This window comes from Ornithorhynchus anatinus, chromosome 16, assembly GCF_004115215.2.
Source record: "Ornithorhynchus anatinus isolate Pmale09 chromosome 16, mOrnAna1.pri.v4, whole genome shotgun sequence".
Lineage (NCBI taxonomy): Eukaryota > Metazoa > Chordata > Mammalia > Monotremata > Ornithorhynchidae > Ornithorhynchus > Ornithorhynchus anatinus.
In genome coordinates, this window is record NC_041743.1 from 10,213,827 (window position 1) to 10,236,869 (window position 23,043).

General features: G+C 44.9%; 1 long non-coding RNA gene across 2 annotated transcripts in view; it reads right to left on the reverse strand.

Moving 5' to 3' along the window:
- LOC103170520 overlaps positions 1 to 19,890 on the reverse strand; it is a 68,657-nt gene extending 48,767 nt beyond the window's left edge. The window contains exons 1-2 of one of the 2 annotated variants that reach the window (XR_003765350.2): positions 19,784 to 19,890; positions 18,332 to 18,464 (exon numbers count right to left, since the gene is read on the reverse strand). This is a non-coding gene — a long non-coding RNA (uncharacterized LOC103170520). The remainder of the gene's footprint in view (positions 1 to 18,331; positions 18,465 to 19,783) is intronic. The other variant, XR_003765349.2, reaches the window with a different exon arrangement.
- Positions 19,891 to 23,043: the final 3,153 nt, after the last annotated feature.

Consider the following 23,043-nt stretch of genomic DNA (forward strand, 5'->3'; position numbering starts at 1 on the left):
AACTGTTCAATAAATGCAATTAATTGATTGCTTAGAAACCCTGCTGTCAAGTGTTCCCTTCACTGGTCCATTTCAACAGAGTAGAGGAGCTAGGTTTGACGCCGCCAGCCTCCTGAGCAGAGGAGCTAGGTTTGACGCAGTCAGCCTTCTGAGGGTGTTTTAAATAAACCGTGGGCTGGCTTGGTCCTCAGTGGTAAGCCTCAGTCCCACGCCTGAACAATAGGTTGCACAGCAGCAGGTCTTTAGAGCCACAAAATGCTATATAAGGGATTGTAGCAGTGGAAGGGATCAAAGTATCTCTACCTCCTCTGAACATCATTCATCCAACAGTTGAATGGAGCAGTTTTGGATAGAGAAAAGGAGACCTGGAAATAGTAATCTTGAATACCGAGAGTCTGGTCTATTCCTTCACTCCATGAAATCTGTCTCAGACATGATGGCCCCATGATCGAATTACTTCCAGGCCTCAGTTTGGCTGACCCAGAACTATCCTGGTTCTCTCCCCTCTACTCTGGTGGCTCCTTCTCAGTTTTGTTTGCTGCTTCCTCCTCACTTAGTGAATAGAGCACGGGTCTGGGAGTAAGAAGGACCTGGGTTCTAATCCTGGCTCTGCCACTTGTCTGCCGTATGACCTTGGCCAAGTTACTTCACTTCTCTGTGCCTCAATTACCTCATCTGTAAAATGGGGATTAAGACTGTGATGCCAGTGTGGGACAGGGACTATGTCCAACCTGATTAGCTTGTATCTACCCCAGGGCTTAGAACAGTGCTTGACATATAGTAAGCTATTCTCTTACCTTGGGTGTCCCCCAAGGCCCTTTGTTCATGGTATCCTACTCTCCTTCCTTTACACTCCCTCATTCAGGAAGCTCTTCTGCTTCCGTGGCTTCAGCTCATGCCTCTACAAGGATGAGTCTCGAAACTCCCCCCAGCTCTGATCTGTCATCTGCTCTGCAGCGCCACATCTCCCTGGGCATCCAGGGCATCAGCACTTGCAGGACCTGCCAGCACCTCAAATTCAACATGACATACACCAAACTCATCTTTCCCCCAAACCCACTCCTCTCCAACTTTTCCATCTCAGTCAACACCATCACCATCCTCCTGAATCCAGAAGCCCACAAATCTGGTGTCTCCCTCCTCTCCATGCTACCGTTCAACTCTCACATCTGGTCTATTGCTAAATCTTGATGGTTTCTCCTGCACGCTTTCTGTATCCACCCTATTTCCTCTCCACCCCAAACTACCACCACCTTGGCACAAGATCTGGTTTTGCCACTAATGGACTAATGTATCGGCTGTCTCAATGATCTCCAGCCTCTCCGACATCCAACCTATACTATATGCTGCTGGTCAGATCATCTTCCTGATGCACTGTTTGACCCACAGGTCTCCTCAAAACCCTCCACTGGCAGCTCCCCGTATCTCTTCACAGCAAACAACTCCATGTAACCAGCTTCAGGGCTCTCATGCCACCTTACCTTTCTGCTCTCTCTTTCTATTTCCCAACCTACTGCTATTATTCCCGAGCCAAGCATCTAATTGTACCTCCCCCTCAATTCTGCCGCCTCCGTCCCCTTGGTCCCGCTGTTTCCCTGGCTTGAAACTCCCACCTTCCCCACACCAGACATCTTCTCACATTCAAATCCCACCTCCAGCAAGCTTTTCCCGATTAATTCCCCAGAACTCTAGCCTTCCATCTACTGTATCCAGCATCCTCTTTAGCACTGTGTAAATAAGTCCAGTTTATTTTTGACCTCTCTAATTGAAAATAGATTTATTTTGCTTCCACTCAAGGAAAGCAATCCATCTCTTGATTGCTGCCTACCAGTTTGCTGTTGTATCACCCTGAGTCTAGGCCTTCCTAAGTTTTTCAAACATTCATACTGACCACCTGACTTATGGGTGCTTTTCTCCATTTCACCAAACGCCATCTGCTTAGGATTCCTGCGGTCACCGCTGTTGCTGGGAGCCTTGCCTCAGTGTTGGTGAGCGGGCTGCATCCCAGGACCTCTATGGGGGGCATCCTGCCCTGCCATTTTGGCTCATAGGTGACACTGGTAGAACTGATCAAAAGTTGAATGGGCCTTCTGTGAAAGGTTCGGGTCTCCAGCCTCATACAAGCCTGACATCACCACCACCTTACACACCTAACTCAGGGTATAAATCTTAATATTTGTAGTTTATATATATTAATGTCTGTCTTCCCTCTATACTGAAGGCTCACTGGGGCAGGGAATGTGTCTGTTTGTTATACTGTACTCTACCTAAGACTTAATACAATGCTCTGAGCATTGTAGTGCTCAATAATTGCCACCAACCGATTGACTGACAAAGTCGGCTTGTCAGCAAACTCTAGCAATCTGGCAAAAGTCACGCTGGTTTTTGTGATTGGGACCCACAAAGGACACTCCTATAAAGCTGGGAAGAAGGGGATTCCACAGTTCATACTCTAAAATGGAACAATAAATCTTGCTACACACAAAGGCTTCTTGTTTTCCAAGATGACGGGTTTTGAATCTTCGCTAAAAATAGACAAGGAGATTCTGTTGCAGCTTGCAAAACTTTCCTCTGAAAGGACCACAGTGACTTTGTTCCTTGTGTGACAAAACATACCAATTATAGATCTTTTCCATTAAAAAAAATAAAGGGAAATGTTTCCCAAAGAACACTTTAGGATAGTATTGTCAGGCCAATTTTCCTTTCATAATTGTTTATAGTAGCATTAAGTCACCCTGAATATTGTTTTGAAACAAATGCGGATTCCTCTGCCGGTTGAGCTACCATTTCAATCAAGGTAGGCAGCTTTGTGAGCTTTCCTTCTAGCCAGTCCTCTGGGTGGCTAAATAGGTGATTTATCACCTTCTGCATAATCAAGAAAGAGCAATAAAGGGCCGAGAGCTGGATCCTGTAGCTGCAGCGGATTGCTGTAATTGTTTGTCAGCTCCATGCTCTGCCTCCGGGCAACAGAACAACAGGCTCCACTGTGTTCTGATCCATCCACCCATCAATACTGTACACCAGCTTCCCAGGCCAGGCAATAAGGTGCTTCACTATGCTATAATCGATGGATACATTTCTCAACCTGGTTTCTGAAATAAGCCTCAATGAACTGGGGATTCGTTGCCTCACAACACTCTTGGTGCCTGGCGGTGCACTGCAGCTGGTGGTCTGTCAGGTGTTGCTTCAAATCAGCATCCCCAACTGCCGTGCTGCTGCAGGGCACTGCGACCGGGCAGGATTCTCTGGGTTACAATGCAGTCTTCCTGCAGTGTACCAGGGCCCAAGAGGATTTCCTTGTGTCATGCACAATACGGCCAGGCAGAAAGATGTTGCTAATCACTTCAGAATCATACGCAGTGCTCACAATTGCCTGGAAATGCATAGGAATTGTTGTTGCTCTTCCAGACTCCCAATCATTACCCTATGTTTTCTTTCTGTGGACGAATGGCATCTTTACCAGAAGTCACAAGCTATTTCTAGAAGGAATATCGATCTGGGTCATCATGAATCACAGATGACCAGACCCCAGGATTGATTTGATCGGCAATAACTGTATCTTTGGCAAGCAAGAGTAATGACACTGTCACAGGGAGCCATCCAGTGGAGGCAGAGAACATTTTTCTGGACCAGAAATTGTTGGAGCACACAGGGGGGAGCTGTGCCAGATCGTGCTGTCTCTCGGAGGCTTCTTCCTGGTCTCCTAGACCTCATACACCCAGGGGGTGAGAGGTACGTGGCACCTGATGGATAAGAGGGACTAGGCAAAGGCTGGTGATTTGACAGCTATTAGAAGCCCTAAGTCCAGAAAGAAAGGAGGTGGGGAAAAGCAGAGGAGAAGACCTGTGTCAGAAGGCAATCGGAGAATAGCTTCATGGCTAAAGGCAGAAATATTTCCTCCAAGAAGGACTGCTGACCCAGTCCAGAAGGCTCAATGAAAAAGCCCTAGGGTCAGCAGGCCACTGTCAGCCAAGCAGGGAATTCCAAAATTCTGAAAATATGTCCTTGGAATGGGATATTGAACCCTCCGTCAGCCCCCAAAAGGAAAGAAGCGACACCTCCTAGGAACGGACAGGCAGAGAGGTTCCCACAAGGTCCCAATCAGATGGTTTGTGGCAAAGCCAGAAGCAAATCATAAAAACAATAATAATAATAATAATAGTAGTAGTAACAATAATACTAATAACAAAAATAATAGTAATGGCATTTGTTAATTGCTTACAATGTGCCAAGTGGTGGAGTAGATACAACATAAGCCCAGACACAGACACTGTTCCACATAGGGATCACAATTTAAGAGGGAGGGAACACAGGTATTTAATCCCCATTTTATAGTTAACTGAGGCACAGAGAAGTTAAGTGACAGTCACACAGCAGGCAGCTGATAGAGCTAGGATTCAAACCCAGGTCTCCAGGCTCCCAGGCCTGTGCTCTATCCACCAGGCTATGCTGCTTCCCTAACCATCACATGAGATGGGCCCAGGAAGATTGGAGTTTAAGAAGTGGATGGGAAGGAAAAAGGAACCAGAAAGCTGGGATACTGTTTAACTCCTGAAGGGAGGGATGTCTCTGGAGGTTTGGTTAACATTAATATCATCTGAGGGTGGTAGAACAAGTCACCTGAAAGAAATGCCTAAATTTAATACACCATGATTGATCAACAGCTAGCCCTCCACTCTAACCCCAGCCCAAGCTTCTCCAAAACCCTAATGAAGCTTTCTGACAATTGAGAATGACAGATTTGGAAGGGATCTCAAGAGATCGTGGGGCTCTCAGTCCCTCCTTTTCAGAAAGGGAAACGACTTCCTCCTTCATGATTGCTGACCAGCTGTTCCTTCCTATAAAGTAACTTCATTCATCATATTTGAGCGCTTACTGTGTGCAGAGCACTGAACTAAGCACTTGGGAGAATACAATACAACAATGAATAGACACATCCCCTGCCCACAATACCCTTAGAGGGTAGGAGCAGCGTGGCTCAGTGGAAAGAGCATGGGCTTTGGAGTCAGGGCTCATGAGTTCGAATCCCAGCTCTGCCACTTGTCGGCTGTGTGACTGTGGGCAAGTCACTTAACTTCTCTGTGCCTCAGTTCCCTCATCTGTAAAATGGGGATTAAGACTGTGAGCCCCACGTGGGACAACCTGATTCCCCTATGTCTACCCCAGCGCTTAGAACAGTGCTCGGCACATAGTAAGCGCTTAACAAATACCAACATTATTATTAAAGGGGGAGACAGTCATTAATATACATAAATAAGTAGCCCTTTAAGGATGGGAGCTCTTAGTCCTCCCTTGGGAGTCCATTCTAATGTCATAGCAGGACGTACATCTTCCTAACCTAACAAAACCATTTCCTTTTGTTCAGCCTCATTGACCCTGGATAACAACTGGTCAGCCCCTTTCCCATAAAACCCTTGTATTCCTGAGAAGGGTTACCAAATCATTTTTAAACTTCATCTTCCTCAGACTTAGCCTTCCCAGTTCCAGCCCCTCATTTGAGACTGTGAGTCCCATGTGGGACAGGGACTGTGTCCAACCCAATTGGCTTGTATCCACCCCAGCTTTTAGCACAGTGCCTGGCACATAGTAAGTGCTGAACAAATACCATTATTATTATTTATTGAGCACTTACTATACACAGAGCACTGTACTAAGTGCATGGGAGAGTAAAACAGAATTAGCAGAAATATTCCCTGCCCTCAACAAGTTTAGTCTAGAGAGGGAGACTGACATTAATATAAACTCATTAATACCCACCTTAGCACTTAGATGAATGTGCACTCAATTATTTACTTTGACCACTCGAGTTATAAATATATTTTTCTCCCGTTACAGTATGAACACCTTGTGAGAAAGGAACATATCACTTCTTCATTCGGTACTTCCCAAGCACTTAGTTGAGTGCAATCCACCACGTGGGTGCTCAATAAATGCTATTACTACTACTAAAACTAGACTGATCCCTGGGAAACATGGGGTGGAAAACCATCCTTTCCAGCCAGGCAATAAGTTGTCAACTCCAGAATTACTTTTCTGATTGTTGCTCAAGAGGCTCTTAAGAACCTAACCTTGCCCCCCCACCCACAAAAAATTAAATAAAGGATCAGAAAGGATACTTCTGAATTGACAAATGCTTTCTTCTATTCTTCTGGAACAAATAAACCTAACACTCTCCTTAGCACTCCCGATTACTAGTACTCAATTATTTTCTTTGACCACTTGTGTTGTATATATATATTTGTCTCTCCCATTAGAGTGTAAACCCTTGAAAGCAGGAATTGTGTCTACCAACTCTACTGTATTCTCCTAAGTGCTTAGTACAGCGTTCTCAACAAAGAAAGCACTCAATAAAGACAATTAACTGAATGGTTTGAGAAGGACTGGATGGAAAACATATTACAATTCTTTTAGGATTTAAGCACCTAAGGTGTTAAATTATTCAAAGTGTTAGGATCCATCCCACCTTTTCCCCAAAGCAACCCATCTCCCTTTGGTTCTCTAATAGTAATAACAATGACTATGGGTATTTTTAACTGTTTACTATGTGCAAAACACTGTACTAAGCTCTGAGGTATATACAAGATCATCAGGTCAGACATGAATCCTGTCCCACATGGGGCTTGCAGCCTAAGGTTGAGGCTGGGCAGGTGGAAGAACAGGTATTTAATCCAATGTTACAGATGAGGAAACAGGCAGGGAGAATTTAAGTGATTTGCCAAAGGTCACACAGTCAGCAATGGGCAGAGCCAAAAGTGAAGCCCAGGTCTTCTGACTCTCAGGTCCGAGCTCTTGCCAATCAAAGATCTCATCACCCTGAGAAACAAATGTAATTTCAGGAGGCTGATCATAGCACTCTCACTTTCTTCCAGTAAGAGATGGGTGAGAGCTCGTAAGTTCTCTCAACATTGAAAAGCAACATGGCCTAGTGAAAAGAGCACAGGCCTGGGATTCAGAGAATCTGAGTTATAACGCTGACTCTGCCGCTTATCTCCTATGTAACCTTGGGCAAGTCACTTGGCTTCTCTGGATCTCAGTTCCCTCCTCTCTAAAATGGGGATTAAGACTGTGAGCCCCAGGAGGGACATGAACTGGGTCCAGTCTGATTATCTTGTATCTACCCCAGCATTTAGTACAGTGCCTGGCACATAGTAAGTGCTTAACAAATACCATTTTAAAAAAAATCCTTTCTTCAGGGACTGGATCCACCTACCTCTGAAAATATCCTTTTCTCAAACTGAGTTACACAGGGAGTAAACCTAAGCTCATTTTGGGCAAGGAATGTATCTACCAACTCTGATTGTATTCTCTTAGCACGTAGGACGTGCTCTGCACACACATAAGTGCTTATTAAATATGAGTGATTGATGTCTGATCTATCTTGACCTCAGCATGTAATAAGTACCTAATAGATGCCAGAATTCTTCTTCCCACAGACATCACAGTTTAAAATGCTCCTAGCTTGTCTCCTGACTTCACTCCTTCCTTGCTTGTTTCCCCTTCTTGGTTTCCAGCATCAAAGATTAACAGGAAGAATTTTTAGACCCCTGCTGAGGAAGTGGTTTAACACAAACCTTGTTGGTTCAATTCATCCCTACAGCTTTCCATTTTCAAAGATTTGAATGAGATTGAGAAAGGCAAAAGTTGGCTGCAGTTTCAGATTTCACATCTTTCAGTATATGTAGTTAGCATGCCTTTTTTTTTAAATGGTACTTGTTAAGCACTTACTATGTGCCAGGCACTGTACTAAGCACTGGGGTAGATATAAGTTAATCAGGTTGGACACAATCCAAGTTCCAGATGGGGCTCACAGTCTTAATCCCCATTTTACAAATGAGGTAACTGAGGCACGGAGAAGTTTAAGTGACTTGCCCAAGGTCACACAGCAGAAAAGTGGGAGAGTCAGAATTAGACTCCTGGGTCCATGCTCTCTCCACTAAGACACGCTGCTTCTCTTGATAAAGCATAACTTCCTAGGTCTGGTTCAAAGTCTCAGCAAGAAGTCTGATACCTACTGAGCTGCCCTAGGTTAGCGGGATTTCTCAAAGCAGGGACATGATGCCCTGGCCACAGGGAAAACCTCTCTTGAACTTCCAGTGCCAACAAACATCGAGCTGGGCCTTCGGCCTAGTCTCCTCTCTCTCCCCATCCTTACAAGTCTGGTGTCATCCTCAAGTTTCCTGAGTGGGTGAACCAGCTGGGATGAAATAACAGCCTCTCCTCCCTTGATTCTGTGAAAACCAAGCTTCTTCTTGAGGTTCTGACATGTTCAGAGAAGTGTGTTTTCGCTTCTTGTTCCAGTCCTGGCTGGAATTCAGAGAAGTGCCAACCACCCATGGGGGTTGTCACTTTTTCTAGTGGAATTTCAGGCCAACGCCAGAAGTATATGTGCTGCCTGAGCTCTCGCCAGGAAGTGCGAGTCTGCAGAGATGGGCAGGAAGAACAAATTATTGAGCTAACTGCAGCTAACTACGGGATGCTAACCTGAATTAACCCCAGGGCTTATGACGTTCTCCCTTGCCTATTTAAAATAGGAAAGGGAACAGATGACATCAGCATAAGTCCTCACATCCACCCAAAACCTATGAGTTGCACTGGGAAGGCAGCTAGGGACCACAGGGAGTGAGAATTCCACAGCCTGTTGCCTGAGCCTTGGTCTACAGCGTGAAATAAAATGTTCTCCTCTTCCGCCACTGCTGACTTCAGATGTCACTGTCTGTGCGACCTGTTCAAGTACAGGAAGGAGATGTGATCTCAACCTTCCTATAGCTGGGCGATCTCTCTCTCTTCCTCAGTTCAAGCAGTCAGGGAGGAGAAATGCTTGTTCGGTCTAAACCCTTTGAAGTGGATCCAAAACATCTGCCTGGCAGACCTCTCCTTCACTACTTCTACCCATTGGGAATGGTTGGAAGGAGGGGGGAAAGGGAGGAGGATAGGGAAAAGACTTGAGTCAGGTAAGATCTCATATGTGTTAGCACCTGCTTCCTCTTTTCTATAAACAAAGGCAGAGTTGGGTAAAAACATGCTCTTGGCTAACAATAGGGAAGGAAGATCTAGGTACTTATTTAAACCCATCCTTAGCCTTATGTATATGTGTATATATTATGTATATTCTATTGTACATCCAATTATTGAGTTCCTCAAGGCTCAGATCAGATCTCCATTTTCACCCATTCCATTGGAGAAAATGTTCACTCCCACACCTTCAAACTACCATCTATATACAGATAATTCTCAAATCTCTCTCTCCAGCCCTCACTTCTCTGGAGTCTTGCATTTCGTCTTGTCTTCAGGACATCTCTATTTGGATGTTCCATCAATCTGAAACACAACTCATCTTCCCAACCCAAACCCTGTCCTGCCCTAGATTTTCCTGTCACTGTCGACACCACCACCTTCTTCTCGGTTTCACAAGCCCACAACCTTGGAATTATCCTCCACTCAATTCTCTCTTTCGACCCACACATTTGTCAGTCACCAAATCCATCCAGTTCTACCTTCCCCACAGCTCTAGAATCCATCTCTTCCTCTCCATTCAAACTGCCACCATGTGGTCCAAGCACCTGTCATAACTACTGCATCAGTCTCCTCACTGACTTCCCTGCAGCCTTTCTCCTCTCTAGTACATGCATCATTCTGTTGTAATTATATCTGTAATTTATTTGTATTCATGTCTGTCTCCCCCTCTAGACTATAAGCTCATTGTGGGCAGGGAATGTGAGTTTATTATTACACCGTACTCTCCCAAGTGCTTGGTAAGGTGCTCTGTATACACTACGAGCTCAATAAATTCAATTGACTGACTGCCGTGATCATTTTTCCAAAATTTTGTTCTGTGCACATCTCCCCACTCCTCAAAAATTTCCAATGGTTGTCCATCCACCTCCGCATCAAACAGAAACTTCTCACCATCAGCTTTAAAACACTCAATCAACTCTCTCCCTCCTACCTATCCTTGCTCATCTCCCACTTCAGTCCAGCCCACACACTTGGCTCCTCTAACACCAACCTACTTATTGCGCCTACATCGCATCTCTCTTACTGTCGACCCCTGGACTCCCACCTTCCCTCATGCCGGGAAGTCCTTCCCGCTTCATATATGACAGACCACCACTCTCCACATCTTCAGAGCCTACTAAAGTCATATGTCTTCCAAGAAGCCTTGATTGACCTCTCTGCATCAATTATGCACCTGCATTCATACCCCCGGCACTTTGATGTACATCCCACCCCCAGCGTCCTTCTGAATATATCCTTGGGCTCTGTTGCTTGCCTTGTCTGTACCATTTTATTGTCTATAGCCCCCACTAAGCTGGAAGCACGTTGTGGGCAAGGATCGTGTCTATCATCCATACTGAGCTCTCCCAAGAGAGTAAGTAATACAGTGCTCTGCACACAGCAAGTGCTCAATAAAAATCACTCAACTAATCTGTAAATATTTCTTGCTCGCTCTCATTCATTAGAGTTTAAGCTCCTTATAGGCAGGGAACGTATTTTGTACTTTGTTTTATATTAAGTGCATTGAACCCAGTGGCACTCTATCAATACCATTATTATTATTACTCCTAATGTTGAAACCATTAAAATCCTCAAGAGAAAAGGATGAGAGGTTGGAGTTTGGGGAAAAAGTTCAACATTTGGGAGGAAACATGATAAGTAATTAACATCCCAGGCAGACACTTAGCACCACGTAAATGAAGAGACCTATGCATCTGAGTCACAGTCATTATTAAGAACCAGAGAGAGGAAAGAGAACGGAAGGGGGGAAAAATTCACACCTCTTTTAAGAGGTAAGCTAGTCAAAGTCTGAGGTGATGGCTCTAGGAAACCTGAATGTTGAGGCCATGCATTTTTCTCCATCTGAAAACTATCTCTCTGAAACCTTCAGGACATAGAATGATGCTTTCTTGGGAATGAACATGTCTTTCCTTGACCTTTAGAGGAAAAAGTGAAGAAGCATTCCAAGTTGGATGGGAGCTGCTGTTGATCCTTGGGCTTGCCCCAGACAGACCCCAGACAGGCTACTAGGTATTTATGGTGGTGGTCTTTGGAGGAAATTGAATAGCATTGCTAATTTACAGACAGCTTGTCTCACTAGCCAAGTCTGGGATGGTCTACAGGAAAAAAAAATAGAGAAATAAAATTAACTCAGCACTGCTGATGTAGGCAGCCAGATCCTAGAAAAATTCAAATCAAAAAGCTTGAGCCCAGATAAGGAAACTTATATGGCTGAAAAAATTAACCAGGACCTGGGATCTGAAGACTGGCCTCACAACAAAGAGTCCACAAAGAAAGAAGGCCAAATTTCAAAAGTTAAGATTGGGAAAGTCATTTCTCAAAGCCATCCTGAAAGATGGAGAGGAGCAAGAATAGTTTCATTTTAATTGCAATAGAGAAGAAGCTGAGGCCCCAAAAGAGGAACTCGAGATAACCAGAGGCTGTGGCAGATCGAGCCTCCTGACTCGCAATCCAGGGTTTTTAAATGTGCCAACAAGAGTTTATTTTTCCTATTCATAAGTTTCCGAACAGAGGTATCACAGAGTATACTGGGTTTTAGGTTATAGCTTTTCCTGGCTAATAGGGTTTCTATTTGACCCCATCTCTTTCCTCCCCATTAGACCCATGGGCTACAAAGGAAAAGAAACAGAGAGTGTTTGGAGTGGGAGAGAATATGTTAAGTTCTCTTAATTTTCTTTCCAGTTATGCCCATGTCTAGTCAATGAGCACTGCTCCACTTCCCATCCTACACAAGTCGGCTATTTTGGCTCAGTTGTTTATGTTGCACCCAATCATCCATCCTGAATTTCGATGAAACAAAGGATTCTCTCAATGAGTTATCTACACCCCACCATGAGTGATGACAATCTCATTCACTCTTCCTCCTCCCCAATGGGTCCTAGCCATGGTGAATGATGGACCGGTCAATGAAAACAGGTCCTGGGCCGATCCAAAATAAGCTGGCTATGGAGGCGGCTGACAATATCGCCAGCTTCGCTCTTAGGGCTTTCATTTGTAATCTGACAAAAATACACGGGGCTGCAGTGACTCACCCTGCCTAACACGTACCTAATTAATTGTAGCTCTTTAGACCGCTCTTGTCTCCATCCAGAGGTGGGCAGGGAGTTGCTGGGGAGATGGGATTCCCAAGGCTTTCAGGGAGAAAGCGGGAGACTGTACTTTAAGCCAAACAAGGAAACAAGGAACTAGTAATCTGGAGGCTAGAGCCATTATTGTTTCAGGTTCATCGAACCGGCACCAAAGAGATATTTTGATGATGAGAACCCACACCTAAAGTCCCGCTTGGCTCTGACTGGACCTTGGGGAAGACCTGGCTGATGAAGCTCTAGCCCCGCTGGAATGTCCTTTTAATTGCTGAGAACTGAAGGGACCGGCTCAGAGAAAGCACGGGCCTGGGAGTGAGAGGACCTGGATTCTGAGCCCTGCTCTACCACTTGGGTGACCTTGGGTAAGTCATTTAACTTTCCTCTGCTTCAGCTTCCTTGACTGTTCCCTCCCTCTTAGACTGTTAACCTCATGTGGGACAGGGACTGCATAATAATAATAATGATAATAACAGTATAGTGATATTTGTTAAGCACTTACTATATAACAAGTACTCTTCCAAGTGCCGGGGTAGATACAAAATAATCCGGATGGACACAGTCCCTGTCCCATATGGGACACACAGTCTAAAGGGGAGGGAGAACAGGCAATTCATCACCATTTTACAGGTGAGGAACAGAGGCACAAAGTAGTAAAATGACTTGCCCAAGGTCACACAGCAGGCAGGTTGCAGAACCCAGGTTCTCTGACTCCCGGTCCTGGGCTCTTTCCACTAGGCCACACTGATGAACCCACTGATCTGGCCAGCAAGGCCCTGTTTGGAGATGCTCAAAAGCTTCAAGAATCAAGTTGGAGTTAATTGGATCTCACTGGGCTGAAGCACTTGATCCCTGGAAAGAGGGTCCGCAACTCTGAGCCTTTCCCTCACAGGATCAGCTGCCACTGAAACTGATTTGATGCAAAGAGAATGACAAAAGGAGCCCTGGATGCTCAGGAATTTGGCTGTGGTGTGGTCAGCGTGGGGCTGAGGCACAAAATCTGATCATTCACTCCTCTGGCCTACAGGAGTGGTGGGGACCCTCGAGTGACTTCTGAGACTCCCCAGCAGCTCCAGTGAGATTCCCATGAGACATAACAGAGGGTTGCTTGCCTCTTGCCCTGATGTAAAGATACTGTAGCAGATGAAGCAATGTTTTCTGGTGTGTGCAAGGCCGTGCTTAGTACAGTGCTATGCACATAGTCAGCACTCAGTGAATATACTGACTGACTGTGCATGGTCTGCCCAGAGGCACATTATCCCAAACGTTGTGAATTTGAGGTAGAGCATTCATGCTATCTACCCCTCAGTCATCTCCATCAAGCCCTTAGAGCTACAGCACTAGGAAAGGATGTTCTCTGTCTACCTAACTTTAGCCTGTCCCTGAGTACCGGACCCCTATCTGGGGTTGCGGCGTCTGTTGGCTGGCTTTCCTCCAGCCCAAGTCACACCCGCCCCGGGAAACTAGCATGCTCTTGATGCCTTTCCCTGCGGTGGCCTTCTTTAACCTGTTTAGGACAGCCTCTGCCAAAACACTGCCACTGTGATAAGTGTGAGACTGTCAGGCAGGGTAGAGTAAAATGTCACACTGCAGGGGGTATTGCTAGAAAGCTGGAAGTGGGAGGAAAGAATGGTAACATCCTTTCTGAACCGTACATTGCTGGTCCCAACTGACATCCAGATCTAGTTTCTGAACAAGATAAAAGATGAAGAATTGCAGAGATTGCTGCAGAGGGGATGGTGCTCCTGACCTAGATCTGGGGGCCCAAGACTCCCATAACCTGCTCTAATACCAGCGGCTGCCCACCTCTCTCTACACAGGCAGAAATTCCTGACCATGGGTTTCAAGGCTTGCTACCAGCTTTCTTCATCTTATAAGCTGGCTTTTGTAAGGCTTTCGTAAGTAGGCTTACCAACTCATACTCTTCACTTCTCCCAAACTCACCCCACTGTGCTCGATTCTCCCCTCCAACCCTTTGCTCTCACTCTCCTCAAACTCCCTCCCACTCCACAACTCTGCCAGACTCCACCCTTCTCATCTTCAAAGACTGCCTTAATTCCCACCTTTTTCTTCAGGCAGCCTTCCCCTATTACCTCTACCTCAAATCATATCAACCCAACAGCCATCCCTAGCACCTGATATATATATTTTCACCCACTCTTTTATTCTGACACTTCATCCTGGCATATTCATTCTACTTCCCTATCCGATGTTATTTCTACCACTCCCATACTTCATAAAAATGTCTGTCACTCTCCCCCATTAGACTGTAAACTCATGGGCAGGGAATGCTTCTGCAGTACTTCCCCAAGTGCTTAGTGCTGTTTGTTACAACCAGTAGGCACTCAGTATATACTATTCCTATGTTTTTTCCAATGGGCCCCACAGGCTTCAATCAGCACTTCCACCCAGGACTCCAGGTGTTCAGGCTCACCACGACCCAGCTTATCGGTATCCTGAGCCTTCCTCCTATATTGACCATGTGCTTGTGATCATGAAAATAGTGACATCCACAGGCCTCTGGTGGGGAAGTCAAGCAGATGAACTAGACTGTGAGCAGTCATTCTATAAATCCACTTAGTCCCCAGGACAGTTCCATTCACTCAGAAAGCACTTAATAAACATTGGTTGTTGATGAATAGAAGACAGTGACCCTCAGTCAGCTATGAAATTGGAGAGGATATGTTAAACCCTGGGGTGATTTTATTGCAAATAATTTGATTTAAGTCAAAAAAATCCACGTTTCCTGAAAACCCAGGAAATGTTTCCTAGAGGGTGTCAGAAAACCTCATATGCTTAGTCTTGCAAGAAATGGAGCATTAGTGACATCCAATGGCGACTTGAGTTACTGTGTACCTGAGCTTGCCTAACAGAAACAGAGAAAGGACCAGGTAGTATTTTAAAATACATTCCGTCTTACAGTATCTTTCAGCTTCTTAGTCCAACTTGCTTCTTTGAATCCACTTTCTGGGAATAATGGCCCCAGGTCCTGGGCTCACAATCGCATCCTGCCTTGTGGTGTGGGGTTGGCGGGAGTGGGGAGTTCCTCCCTCTCTGTGGTGATCACCCTCCACCACCATAGATGATGCCATCTCAGTCGTTTTTACCTGTTGTTGTGATGCTGGTTGCATCAAGGCCGAAAAAGTGGCCTAATATGAGCCCCTCAACTCTTGGTGGCAACAGTAAATAATACTACTAATGCTATTAGAGCTTGTTAAGGGCTTACTACTACTAATAATAATGTTGGTATTTGTTAAGCGCTTACTATGTGCCGAGCACTGTTCTAAGCGCTGGGGTAGACATAGGGGAATCAGGTTGTCCCACGTGGGGCTCACAGTCTTAATCCCCATTTTACAGATGAGGGAACTGAGGCACAGAGAAGTTAAGTGACTTGCCCACAGTCACACAGCCGACAAGTGGCAGAGCTGGGATTCGAACTCATGAGCCCTGACTCCAAAGCCCGTGCTCTTTCCACTGTGCCACGCTGCTTCTCTACTACTAATAATAGCGATATTTGTTAAGCACTTTCTTTGTGCCACACATTGTTCTCAGCATTGGGGTGGTTATGAGCAAATCCTGTTGGACACAGTCCCTGTCCCACTTGGGTCTCATAGTCTCATCACAATTTTCCAGATGAGATAACAGGCACAGAGAAATGAAGTGACTTGGCCAAGGTCACGCAGCAGACAAGTAGCAGAGCCGGAATTAGAACCCATGACCTTCTGACTCCCAGGACCGTGCTGTATCCACTATGCCATACTGCTTCCTCGTACCAAGTCTAGTATTAAGTACTAGGGAGGATACGATATAGAGAGATAAGACACAGTCCCTGTTCCACATGGACTTCACAGTCTGAGGACGGAGGACAGGTATTGAATCCCCATTTTATGGATGAGGAAATAGAGGCTCAGAAAAGTCAAGTGATTTGCCCGAAGTCACTCAGCAGACAAGTGGCAGAGCCAGGAGTAGAACTCAGCTCCTCTGACTCCCAGGCCTGGCCTCTTTCCACTAGGCTACACTGCCACTGCAGGGGTCCAGGGATGGTAGCATTGTTGGTCTCCCTCCCACTTCTTCATGAGGGTCTCAGAATGTCCAACCTGACCAACCACCCATTTTAGCTTGATCTTTATGGCTGGACTCAGTGAGGGTGACTGTTCATCCAGTTTCATACTGGTCATTCAGGATTTTAGGGGCTGCAGCCTTATGTTAAGGAGGCTTCTGATCATTAAACTCATAGTTCTACATCACTTGAGTTCATCTGGCTCTGTGACTGGGTCCAGAGGTTGAGGTGCCAGGCCACGGGAGCAAGGCACCAGAGGCTATTGGGAAACAGCATGCCCTAAATGGAAAGAGCAAGGGCCTGGGTTCTAATTCTGGTTCTGCCATCTGCCTGGGCAAGTCACTTCACTTTTCTGTGCCTTAGTTTCTTCACCTGATGGAGACAGACTGTGAGTCCCATGTGGGACAGGGACTGCGTCCAACCCGATTTGTATAAAAGTAACCACCCCCAGAAAAAAAATTATTTTTAAAAAACAGATCACCCTAAGTAAATTCATGTGGCTCCAAGCCCCCAGTTATTTTCCAATCTTTATTTTAAACACCTATCTTCTCTCATGATTTTCAGCTTAGAAAGTAGGATCTTGGTTCAGAGATACCTGAGAGGAAAACAAAACAAGTAGTGGAGGGGGTAATGGTCAGGGAACCCCCACAGTGAAAAAATCTGCCAGATGTTTCATGTGATACCATTACATGAGACTGTTTGCCTGCTTTAACTCATGTGACTACAGATGCTCCTGGACATCTGGTACTCATGAATGCTGAAGTTGGTCACCCTCACCTACGATGGCACAGTGTCTCTCCCCTCATTGCCCCTGGGTGACTGTTCACCCCCAACCTTCCCAGAGTGACCCTATTATGCTCCCATTTCAGGCCCCAACCTTTGTGCAGCACCACCCCACTTTCTTTTAGAGTAGTTTTAGGCACCATTATGTGCCAGGCACTGTACTAAACGCTGAGATAATCCTGGTTACACACAGTCCATGTCCCACATTTAATCCCCATTTTACAGATGAGGTAACTGGGTTAAGTGATTTGCCCAGATCACAAAGCAAACAGGTGGCAGAGCAGGGATTTGGACCCACGTCCTCTGACTTCCAGGCCCCTGCTCTATCCATTAGACCATGCTACTTCTCACCTTTACACAAGTGTTTGGGCGACAGTCACTGATAAGACCTTAGGACCAAAGGGCCAGGTGTGTCCTCTAGTTATCTCAAGGAAACTCACTTGTTTCTTTAATTATCATTAGAATCATCAAGTGCCATTGAATCATTTCCAACTCATAGCAACTTTATGGATACAGCTTTAATGAAAGTCACAGCCCTTAGGAAAACATTTCATTATACCTACTAAAGCAAATTGAACCAACACTTTGCACTGTGCTTATTTCTCCACACTTCCCAACTTTTAGCCATGAATACACACCTACCAGTCCAACACAGCATGCCAGTTGCTGATGCTACCAAATTGTTGAATTTGTATAGAACATGCCATGACAGTATTTTAATACATCATCACATATAGATTAAGAATGTAAAGAACTAATATGTCCTATAGAGCCCCAGGGGAATCACCATGATTTCAAACCATTTTTTACCGTGTTTCAGAGACAAAAAGAAAAATGGGAGAAAAGCCATTTATCAACTAATAGGGCACAGTCAGGTGTGCTTTGAGTCCTCTGCCAGCCAGCCACATCTCATATACTGTCTGTGCCCTAGGGGGTGGTTTTTGGTTTGGAATGCTAGTGAGAAAGCTATCCGGAAAGTCCAACAATCCTGAGAGGCATATCATTGCAGATTGTATATGCTCAGCCAGCACTATTTCTAGTCACACTGAGTGGAAGGATTTATCAGATTAAGATATAATTTTTTCCTTGGCATCTGTGGTGGCCACATCTCCCATTAATTGCTGTTCTTCCTATGGCAGGTTTACTTATTGTACTCTAAGACTACCGCTTTAGAGCATAGACTAACATCAGCAATGGGTCACTGATGCAAAATGATCCAGTGTGAAGTTAACTGACCTTTGTCCAGCCCCATTCTTTGGCATTCATGAGAGATAATTTTACAATCCTGCTGGACACACACAAATAAAAAGCACATGCTGTCTTTTGGGAAGGAGAGTTGGACTTCAGAAATTGAGAACTTTATAACAAAAACAATAAACCAAAAACTTACTCAGCTGTAGCATTTTCACCAGAATTCTCCATGGAGATGGGGCTATTCCAAGCTTCAGTCTACCTCCTCCTCTGGTTCTTGCTGTACAGCTCACCCCCATTTCAGGCAGGTCTTTGGGACTCTCCTTCTCACCCTGAAAGATTGGATCAGTTTGCATTGCTTTGTCTTCCGGCTTGATTGCCCTAACTCACACCTTGTCTCCCTTCCAAATTTGTGGGAAGGAACTCCAGCTGAGAACACTCTAGAGCTCTACAGGGCAGGTTGTCTCTTAAAAGATTTAGTAAGCATTTAACAAATACCATTAAAAAAATGTAACAGACCCCATAAAGCAACTAAGTCTAGCCAGAAGGTTAATCCCTTAGACTATGGGAAAGGGACTGTGTCTGATCTGATTATAGTTTATCTACCCCAGTGCTTAGTTCTGTGCTTGGCTCATATTAAGTGTTTAAATATTACAATTATTATTAGACAAGAGTTTTGAACTTTTAATGCAGGGATGCCACAGAAGATCTCCCTAAAATAATAGCATAATAAGACACTGTTTATTGTCTTGGAGAAACAATGTGGTTTAGTGTAAACAGCACAGGCTTGGGAGTCAGAGGTCGTGGGTTCTAATCCTGGCTCCGCCACTTGTCAAATGAGTGACTTTGGGCAAGTCCCTTAACTTCTCTGTGCCTCAGTTACCTCATCTGGAAAATGCACATTAAGACCGTGAGCCCCCCGGGACAGCCTAATAACCTTGTATCTCCCACAGTGCTTGGCACATAGTAAGTGCTTAACAAATACCATTATTATTATTATTGGATCAGACCAATGGTCTGTGTCCTGGAATGACATCACTGAAGGAGCAGAGTTCCAAACATTCCGGATTTCCTCCTCCATACATACACACCTCAAATGGCTCTACCATCAATGAACCCATCTAAACCATTTCTGGAGACTAACATCCTTACTTATGGTAATTTCTCTGTTTTATTCTGCACTTGGAACATTTTGTTCTTTGCTTGGGTGGTAAGAGACAGCTCTATCACATCGTTCGCTGATTAAGGGGAAATAAGTAATTACAGGCTGAAGCCTGTTTCAGGAGGAAGGCAGGCAAGTCTAATAGTCCCAAGCTTTGGACAGGGTGCCTTGCTTCACAATAATTGGCTACAAATTAAAGATGTATTTACAATTACATACACATTACTTAGTATAAGGCATTACTGTAATTACTCACAACTACTAAGTATATTACAAGCCAGGGACATAGGAATTGAGAAAACAATGGGGTTATGGAGTTTGAGAAACACAGGTCTCTAACTACACTGTCAGCACAGAACCAGCACAAAGGAAAGGGGGAACTACAATAGGAAATATGAAGAGCTGTCAAGACTGAAGTCTCCCTGTGCTTGCCTTTTCTGCCATTCTGTCTTGCCAGTTTCATCTATAACCTCCTGTTATTTAACATACCAGCAAATAGAAGCTGATGGTCTACCAATGTCTGCACAGGTGGCTCCAATCACTCCAGAACTGTGACCCTTTACAGTCTTTGCCTGCCTTTAACATTCTCAGTAGGCCATTATGAGTTCATTCGCTTGGACAGTACAATGGAAAGGGGAAAAATCCAGTGTTTCAGTATTACTTTTGGGGGCTTCTGACTCAGAAGATTACCCCAAATTTCGGATTTGGTGGGAGGAGCTAATCTGTTTCACTATTCCCTCGTTCATTCATTCAAATCATATTTATTGAGCATTTACTATGTACAAAGCACTGTACTAAGTGCTTGGAAAGTACAATTTGGCAACAGAGACAATCCCTACCCAACAACCGGCTCACAGTCTAGAAGTGGCGGGGGCGGGGGGAGAGGGGAGCACTGCTGGGTCAATTGGGAGGCTAATCCATCAGAATTCCAAGATTTTGAGGTTGCTTTTACCATTTCCAGGATTTGTTAAATGGCATCGGAAAGACCTAGAATTTAATGAACTATATGGAGTGTGGCACTTTAAGTTCTCATGTACTTATTTCCAAACCTGCTCATGCTGATTGAGTTATACAACAGGATTACCTTTTATCAGTAATAATTATGCTTTACACAAAGCAGTAAAGGAAAAAATAGATCATGTTTTATTGGTTCATTCTTTTGCTTGTCTAGTTACCTACCATTGCCTCTTCTCTGGAAAATATTAGTCCCTTCTTATACATATATCCTTAGAGTTATATAATTTTATAAGAGGTAAGCATTACTAGTCAGGATTTGTGTTAAATCAATCTTAAAGGACTAACTTTTTTAAGGACAATTTTTAAATTTAGTAGGATGATTCAGAAGACACCCCCACTTCACCATACACATGCTGCAGTACCTAACGTTCTGCACCAGACTGAAGAATTCCTCAGCTATGTTTTAGAAAATGGGTGGTGCCCTGCCTTCAGTTTCCTGTCCATAACTGCAATATTTTCTTTTTCTTTGAGGAGTGGTACCAACAAACCTGGAGAGCAAGCTTGACAGATAGTGGTTTCCTAAGATGCTAAAGCTTGTTAAACAAAAGGCACATTCTGCCCACAAAGGGAAGGAGAGTGACTTCTCTCAGGTAGCTGAAAAGCATCACTCATTAAAGCTTAAAGTAGAAAAGAAGGCCCTGTATATCTGGTCTGTGATTAGTGGAAGAAATGTATCTGGGTTACCCATTTTTTTATGGTATTGGTTAACCACTTACTGTGTGTTGAACACTGTTCTAAGTGTTGGGGTAGATACAAGTGAATCAGGTTGGACACAGTACTGTCATGCATGTGGCTCACAGTGTAAATAGGAAGAACAGGGGAACGGAGGCACAGAGAAATTAAGTGATTTGCCTAAGGTTTCACAGCAATCATTGGAGAGCAGAGATTAGACTCCCTTCGTTCTTTCCCCCAGGCCATGCTGATAAAGAATTTTGGGGGGGGGGGCAATAAAAGGGTTCCCTGGAGGCTCTCTAGAGATTGCTTTTGAGCTCCTGATTGACTGGAGGTGCATACAGCATCGATTGCTTGCCAGAGGTCACCTTTGCAGGTGACCTCCAATAATAATAATAATGATGGCATTTAAGCACTTACTTTGCGTCAAGCACTCTTCTAAGCACTGGGATAGATACAAGCTAATCAGTTTGGACACAGTGCCTGTCCCACATAGGGTTCAGAGTCTTAATGCCCATTTTACAGATGAGATAACTGAGGCATAGAGAAGTTACGTGACTTGCTTAAGGTCACACAGCAGAGAAGTGGCAGAGTTGGGTTTAGAATCCAGGTCCTTCTTACTCCCAGGACAGTGCTTTATCCATGAGGCCATGTGGGATACAACTCCCTGGGGAGGCCCAGAGGGGACGGTCCCCTCGAGCTCTTTTAGGTCTCTTATCTTACCAGACTACTCTGAGGACACAAGTGATTTGAACCTGATCAGCTCAGGTTCCCAAGCCAAACTCACAGCCCCTTGACCCTATTACTTAACTAATAGTGAGACTACTATTAGCTCGATGGCAAGCCACCAACAGGGACTAACATGATTTTCGGAACCGGCTCCGGGCTGGAGTGGGATCAGGACTCCAGGCTGACCTGTGGTTACTTCCGCCCTCTAAGAGATAGCCGGATGGAAGAAACTCAATGACATTAACCAACCACGGTAATTTCAGTCCATCTGCTCCTCAAAGAGCCTGTGGCTGATTGCAGGACATTCTGCCACCTGATCAACGGTGCCACAGGGCCAACTGAGCAGGAGGGCCCCAGAGCAACCCAGTGCCACTGCCTTAGGGTGTGAGTTGCTAATTGGCCAGTATTGGGCCAACATGAAATGAGGTTAATTGCCAGTAGAATTTTGGAAGGTGGTTGGGCCTCTTTTGAGAGCTCTTAACTGTAGCCTGATGGGAGAAAGGCTGGAATTTGTGGAGAGGAGTTGGGCGTGGAATCAATCTCCTAGAATCCAAAATTCAGAACCTGTTGTTGGTAAAGGTAGAGAGAAAAGACCTTCAAAGAAGTGCCCTCACATGAGAAGGGAGATCCAGTACCTTTTCTGGTTGTTTTTGGACTTTCTTTTAAGCACTAAAGCCCAAATGATAACTCTAGTTCCTTCAAATCAAAGACAATAAAGTTTATTGGATTAAAAAATGAGTATCATCCCTCGACCAACACCACAAGTGATGCATGGCACTGGAAGAACTGGCATAATTTGTTGTCTACTATGATTGGTTAATAGTTTCTTTTAACAACACACACACACACACACACACACGGTTGTGTTAAGGCAGGTGAGTGATCTGAGTAATCCAGGACTGCAATCTAACAGGTTAACAGCTCAGCAATGCTGAGCCATGGTACTGGAGGAGACGGAGGGCTAACATCCCCAGAGGTTTAGTTGCTGTGGCAACCATGGCTGCCTCACAGAACTCCCATCCATGACTCCCTCTCTAGCTCATGATGTTGCTGTCCCTCTCTTCTCACTCCACCTTCTCTTGCCAGTAAAGTCTATGTATTGAGCCCAGATTCTATTTTGCCTGGGTTCCCGTTAGGCATGGAATAATAATAATAATAATAATGTTGGTATTTGTTAAGCGCTTACTATGTGCAGAGCACTGTTCTAAGCGCTGGGATAGACACAGGGGAATCAGGTTGTCCCATGTGGGGCTCACAGTCTTAATCCCCATTTTACAGATGAGGGAACTGAGGCACAGAGAAGTTAAGTGACTTGCCCACAGTCACACAGC